Here is a 7,754-nt window from a genome sequence, read left to right as displayed (position 1 = left end):
AGTGCCATGTACTGAGTGAATGTAATTTAATGTCCTCTGTATTTTCAATTCCAGACCTTCCTGCTCAGGGAAACAGTGGGATCTGAAGCTGATGAAGGAGAGAGGATGGATCATCCTGACAGTGGACCCTGTGGTGACTGCTACTAATTCTCAATCATCTACTACATGGGGTGTGGACTTGCAGAATTTTGAGCCAGTGCATATGGCCGGTGGTGACTGCTACTAATTCTCAATCATCTACTACAGGGGGTGTGGACATGCAGAATTTGGAGCCAGTTCAAGATTCAGATCAGGAGGTGGCTGGCTCCATACCAATCAACTCAGTGCCTCTGAGACAAGGACTTGAACGGTACAGTTTGAGTCCTCGACCGCCATGCTCAACGCGGCTGCAAGGATTCGGGGTGGATTGACTGAATGTGGTATTTATTGTTGTGTACTATTCTTGTATACTGGATTAGTATAGTATCTTTTTTTTGAGCAGCTATGTTTGTTTTGTATTGGTTAAGGAGAAATGTTGTGTTCGTCATGGGCACGCCCATGATGCACACCAAGGGAGGTAGGGAGTGTTAGTCTCCCCCGAGTTTTGGACTTGGATGGTAGGTGCGGTGATGTGGAATCGGAGAGAATAAAAGGTAGGGGAAGGTGTTCCTCGTGGCCAAAGACTCCATATTATTCTTTGTGTATTTATTAAAACTTCTCTGCAAAACAGGCACTGTGTGTGCACGACGCAACACCCCCACCCCTCCCATCCCCTGAATACAGAAGTTAAAAACCAGCTCTGATTGGGACGCTGGGGACCCTGGTGCCACTGAACCTTCTGCACTGTGAACCTGCTGAACTATTGACAGCTGCGCTTTTGATATGTAGGGTCGAAACCTTTATCTCGGCCCCTCTATCACGATTTGTTGAAGATGCTGTGATTTCCTGCTTTACCGATTTACTGCGATATAGCCAACTTCAGGCAATTAGTGCAAGCAACGGAAAATAGATCTTATTGATAATTTACAGAAACTGTTGACATTGTTTTTGATACGGGTGCTTGGAAAAAAAAAGTCCAAAAATGTATCCACCTCGCAAAAGACACTTGTCAGAAGGAGGATTCGAACCGACGCCACCAAAGGAGACTGCGATCTGAACGCAGCGCCTTAGACCACTCGGCCATCCTGACACTCTTGACATTGCACTGATGGCTCAATTTCCAGCTTATAAACCAAAATGAGTGCCATGTACTGAGTGAATGTTGTTTAATGTCCTCTGTATTTTCAATTCCAGACCTTCCTGCTCAGGAAAACAGTGGGATCTGAAGCAGATGAAGGAGAGAGGATGGATCATTCTGACAGTGAATCCGGTGGTGACTGCTTCTAATTCTCAATCATCGACTACTTGGGGTGTGGACATGCAGAAGTTTGAGCCAGTGCACATGGCCGGTGGTGACTGCTACAAATTCTCAATCATCTACTACAAGGGGTGTGGACATGCAGAATTTGGAGCCAGTTCAAGATTCAGATCAGGAGGTGCCTGGCTCCATACCAATCAACTCAGTGCCTCTGAGACAAGGACTTGAACGGTACAGTTTGAGTCCTCGACCACCATGCTCAACGCGGCTGCAAGGATTCGGGGTGGATTGACTGAATGTGGTATTTCTTGTTGTGTACTATTCTTGTATACTGGATTAGTATAGTATCTTTTTTTTGAGCAGCTATGTTTGTTTTGTATTGTTTAAGGAGAAATGTTGTGTTCGTCATGGGCACGCCTATGATGCACACCAAGGGAGGTAGGGAGTGTTAGTCTCCCCCGAGTTTTGGAGTTGGATGGTAGGCGCGGTGACGTGGAACCGGAGAGAATAAAAGGTCAGGGAAGGTGTTCCTCGTGGCCAATGACTCTATATTATTCTCTGTGTATTTATTAAAACTTATCTGCGAAACAGGCACCGTGTGTGCACGATGCAACACACCCCGCCCATGCCCTGAATACAGAAGTTAAAAACCAGCTGTGATTGGGACGCAGGGGACCCTGGTGCCACTGAACCTTCTGCACTGTGAACCTGCTGAACTATTGACAGCTGCGCTCTTGATATGTAGGGTCGAAACCTTTATCTCTGCCCCTCTATCACGATTTGTTGAAGATGCTGTGATTTCCCGCTTTACCGATTTACTGCGATTTAGCCAACTTCAGGAAATTAGTGCAAGCAACGGACAATAGATCTTATCGATAATTTACAGAAACTGTTGACATTGTTTTTGATACGGGTGCTTGGAAAAAAAAAGTCCAAAAATGTATCCACCTCGCAAAAGACACTTGTCAGAAGTGGGATTCGAACCCACGCCTCCAAAGGAGACTGCGACCTGAACGCAGCGCCTTAGACCACTTGCCATCCTGACACTCTTAACACTGCACTGATGGCTCAATTTCCAGCTTATAAACCAAAATGAGTGCCATGTACTGAGTGAATTTTGTTTAATGTCCTCTGTATTTTCAATTCCAGACCCTCCTGCTCAGGGAAACAGTGGGATCTGAAGCTGATGAAGGAGAGAGGATGGATCATCCTGACAGTGAATCCGGTGGTGACTGCTACTAATTCGCAATCATTGACTACTTGGGGTGTGGACATGCAGAAGTTTGAGCCAGTGCACATGGCCGGTGGTGACTGCTACTAATTCTCAATCATCTACTACAAGGGATGTGGACATGCAGAATTTGGAGCCAGTTCAAGATTCAGATCAGGAGGTGCCTGGCTCCATACCAATCAACTCAGTGCCTCTGAGACAAGGACTTGAACGGTACAGTTTGAGTCCTCGACCGCCATGCTCAACGCGGCTGCAAGGATTCGGGGTGGATTGACTGAATGTGGCATTTCTTGATGTGTACTATTCTTGTATACTGTTTTAGTATAGTATCTTTTTTTTGAGCAGCTATGTTTGTTTTGTATTGGTTAAGGAGAAATGTTGTGTTCGTCATGGGCACGCCTATGATGCACACCAAGGGAGGTAGGGAGTGTTAGTCTCCCCCAACTTTTGGAGTTGGATGGTAGGCGCGGTGACGTGGAACCGGAGAGAATAAAAGGTCAGGGAAGGTGTTCCTCGTGGCCAATGACTCTATATTATTCTCTGTGTATTTATTAAAACTTATCTGCGATAGAGGCACCGTGTGTGCACGATGCAACACACCCCTCCCATGCCCTGAATACAGAAGTTAAAAACCAGCTGTGATTGGGACGCAGGGGACCCTGGTGCCACTGAACCTTCTGCACTGTGAACCTGCTGAACTATTGACAGCTGCGCTCTTGATATGTAGGGTCGAAACCTTTATCTCTGCCCCTCTATCACGATTTGTTGAAGATGCTGTGATTTCCTGCTTTACCGATTTACTGCGATTTAGCCAACTTCACGCAATTAGTGCAAGCAACGGACAATAGATCTTATCGATAATTTACAGAAACTGTTGACATTGTTTTTGATAGGGGTGCTTGGAAAAAAAATGTCCAAAAATGTATCCACCTCGCAAAAGACACTTGTCAGAAGTTGGATTCGAACCCACGCCTCCAAGGGAGACTGCGACCTGAACGCAGCGCCTTAGACCACTCGGCCATCCTGACACTCTTAACACTGCACTGATGGCTCAATTTCCAGCTTATAAACCAAAATGAGTGCCATGTACTGAGTGAATTTTGTTTAATGTCCTCTGTATTTTCAATTCCAGACCCTCCTGCTCAGGGAAACAGTGGGATCTGAAGCTGATGAAGGAGAGAGGATGGATCATCCTGACAGTGAATCCGGTGGTGACTGCTACTAATTCGCAATCATCGACTACTTGGGGTGTGGACATGCAGAAGTTTGAGCCAGTGCACATGGCCGGTGGTGACTGCTACTAATTCTCAATCATCTACTACAAGGGGTGTGGACATGCAGAATTTGGAGCCAGTTCAAGATTCAGATCAGGAGGTGCCTGGCTCCATACCAATCAACTCAGTGCCTCTCAGACAAGGACTTGAACGGTACAGTTTGAGTCCTCGACCGCCATGCTCAACGTGGCTGCAAGGATTCGGGGTGGATTGACTGAATGTGGCATTTCTTGTTGTGTACTATTCTTGAATACTGGATTAGTATAGTATATTTTTTTTGAGCAGCTATGTTTGTTTTGTATTGGTTAAGGAGAAATGTTGTGTTCGTCATGGGCACGCCTATGATGCACACCAAGGGAGGTAGGGAGTGTTAGTCTCCCCCGAGTTTTGGATTTGGATGGTAGGCGCGGTGACGTGGAACCGGAGAGAATAAAAGGTCAGGGAAGGTGTTCCTCGTGGCCAATGACTCTATATTATTCTCTGTGTATTTATTAAAACTTATCTGCGAAACAGGCACCGTGTGTGCACGATGCAACACACCCCTCCCATGCCCTGAATACAGAAGTTAAAAACCAGCTGTGATTGGGACTCAGGGGACCATGGTGCCACTGAACCTTCTGCACTGTGAACCTGCTGAACTATTGACAGCTGCGCTCTTGATATGTAGGGTCGAAACCTTTATCTCTGCCCCTCTATCACGATTTGTTGAAGATGCTGTGATTTCCCGCTTTACCGATTTACTGCGATTTAGCCAACTTCAGGAAATTAGTGCAAGCAACGGACAATAGATCTTATCGATAATTTACAGAAACTGTTGACATTGTTTTTGATACGGGTGCTTGGAAAAAAAAAGTCCAAAAATGTATCCACCTCGCAAAAGACACTTGTCAGAAGTGGGATTTGAACCCACGCCTCCAAAGGAAATTGCGACCTGAACGCAGCGCCTTAGACCACTCGGCCATCCTGACACTCTTGACACTGCACTGATGGCTCAATTTCCAGCTTATAAACCAAAATGAGTGCCATGTACTGAGTGAATGTTGTTTAATGTCCTCTGTATTTTCAATTCCAGACCTTCCTGCTCAGGGAAACAGTGGGATCTGAAGCTGATGAAGGAGAGAGGATGGATCATCCTGACAGTGGATCCGGTGGTGACTGCTACTAATTCTCAATCATCTACTACATGGGGTGTGGACATGCTGAATTTTGAGCCAGTGCACATGGCCGGTGGTGACTGCTACTAATTCTCAATCATCTACTACAGGGGGTGTGGACATGCAGAATTTGGAGCCAGTTCAAGATTCAGATCAGGAGGTGCCTGGCTCCATACCAATCAACTCAGTGCCTCTGAGACAAGGACTTGAACGGTACAGTTTGAGTCCTCGACCGCCATGCTCAACGCGGCTGCAAGGATTCGGGGTGGATTGACTGAATGTGGCATTTCTTGTTGTGTACTATTCTTGTATACTGGTTTAGTATAGTATCTTTTTTTTTAGCAGCTATGTTTGTTTTGTATTGGTTAAGGAGAAATGTTGTGTTCGTCATGGGCACGCCTATGATGCACACCAAGGGAGGTAGGGAGTGTTAGTCTCCCCCGAGTTTTGGAGTTGGATGGTAGACGCGGTGACGTGGAACTGGAGAGAATAAAAGGTCAGGGAAGGTGTTCCTCGTGGCCAATGACTCTATATTATTCTCTGTGTATTTATTAAAACTTATTTGCGAAACAGGCACTGTGTGTGCACGATGCAACACACCCCTCCCATGCCCAGAATACAGAAGTTAAAAACCAGCTGTGATTGGGATGCAGGGGACCCTGGTGCCACTGAACCTTCTGCACTGTGAACTTGCTGAACTATTGACGGCTGTGCTTTTGATATGTAGGGTCGAAACCTTTATCTCTGCCCCTCTATCACGATTTGTTGAAGATGCTGTGATTTCCTGCTTTACCGATTTACTGCGATTTAGCCAACTTCAGGAAATTAGTGCAAGCAACGGACAATAGATCTTATCGATAATTTACAGAAACTGTTGACATTGTTTTTGATAAGGGTGCTTGGGAAAAAAAGGCCAAAAATGTATCCACCTCGTAAAGACACTTGTTAGAAGAGGGGTTTGAACCCACGTCTCCAAGGGAGACTGTGACCTGAATGCAGCACCTTAGACCACCCGGCCATCCTGACACTCTTGACACCAGACTGATGGCTCAATTTCCAGCTTATAAACCAAAATGAGTGCCATGTACTGAGTGAATGTTATTTAATGTCCTCTGTATTTTCAATTCCAGACCTTCCTGCTCAGGGAAACAGTGGGATCTGAAGCTGATGAAGGAGAGAGGATGGATCATCCTGACAGTGGACCCTGTGGTGACTGCTACTAATTCTCAATCATCTACTACATGGGGTGTGGACTTGCAGAATTTTGAGCCAGTGCATATGGCCGGTGGTGACTGCTACTAATTCTCAATCATCTACTACAGGGGGTGTGGACATGCAGAATTTGAAGCCAGTTCAAGATTCAGATCAGGAGGTGCCTGGCTCCATACCAATCAACTCAGTGCCTCTGAGACAAGGACTTGAACGGTACAGTTTGAGTCCTCGACCGCCATGCTCAACGCGGCTGCAAGGATTCGGGGTGGATTGACTGAATGTGGTATTTATTGTTGTGTACTATTCTTGTATACTGGATTAGTATAGTATCTTTTTTTGAGCAGCTATGTTTGTTTTGTATTGGTTAAGGAGAAATGTTGTGTTCGTCATGGGCACGCCCATGATGCACACCAAGGGAGGTAGGGAATGTTAGTCTCCCCCGAGTTTTGGAGTTGGATGTTAGGTGCGGTGATGTGGAATCGGAGAGAATAAAAGGTAGGGGAAGGTGTTCCTCGTGGCCAAAGACTCCGTATTATTCTTTGTGTATTTATTAAAACTTCTCTGCAAAACAGGCACTGTGTGTGCACGACGCAACACCCCACCCCTCCCATCCCCTGAATACAGAAGTTAAAAACCAGCTGTGATTGGGACGCAGGGGACCCTGGTGCCACTGAACCTTCTGCACTGTGAACCTGCTGAACTATTGACAGCTGCGCTTTTGATATGTAGGGTCGAAACCTTTATCTCGGCCCCTCTATCACGATTTGTTGAAGATGCTGTGATTTCCTGCTTTACCGATTTATTGCGATTTAGCCAAGTTCAGGCAATTAGTGCAAGCAACGGAAAATAGATCTTATCGATAATTTACAGAAACTGTTGACATTGTTTTTGATACGGTGCTTGGGAAAAAAAAGTCCAAAAATGTATCCACCTCGCAAAATACACTGGTCAGAAGTGGGATTCGAACCCACGCCTCCAAAGGAGACTGCGACCTGAACTCAGCGCCTTAGACCACTCGGCCATCCTGACACTCTTGACACTGCACTGATGGCTCAATTTCCATCTTATAAACCAAAATGAGTGCCATGTACTGAGTGAATGTTGTTTAATGTCCTCTGTATTTTCAATTCCAGACCTTCCTGCTCAGGGAAACAGTGGGATCTGAAGCTGATGAAGGAGAGAGGATGGATCATTCTGACAGTGAATCCGGTGGTGACTGCTACTAATTCTCAATCATCGACTACTTGGGTTGTGGACATGCAGAAGTTTGAGCCAGTGCACATGGCCGGTGGTGACTGCTACTAATTCTCAATCATCTACTACAAGGGGTGTGGACATGCAGAATTTGGAGCCAGTTCAAGATTCAGATCAGGAGGTGCCTGGCTCCATACCAATCAACTCAGTGCCTCTGAGACAAGGACTTGAATGGTACAGTTTGAGTCCTCGACCGCCATGCTCAACGCGGCTGCAAGGATTCGGGGTGGATTGACTGAATGTGGCATTTCTTGTTGTGTACTATTCTTGTATACTGGATTAGTATAGTATCT

The sequence above is a fragment of the Pleurodeles waltl genome, unplaced genomic scaffold (genome assembly GCF_031143425.1).
Source record: "Pleurodeles waltl isolate 20211129_DDA unplaced genomic scaffold, aPleWal1.hap1.20221129 scaffold_39, whole genome shotgun sequence".
In the NCBI taxonomy this organism is placed as follows: domain Eukaryota; kingdom Metazoa; phylum Chordata; class Amphibia; order Caudata; family Salamandridae; genus Pleurodeles; species Pleurodeles waltl.
Note: the sequence above shows the minus strand (reverse complement) of the source record.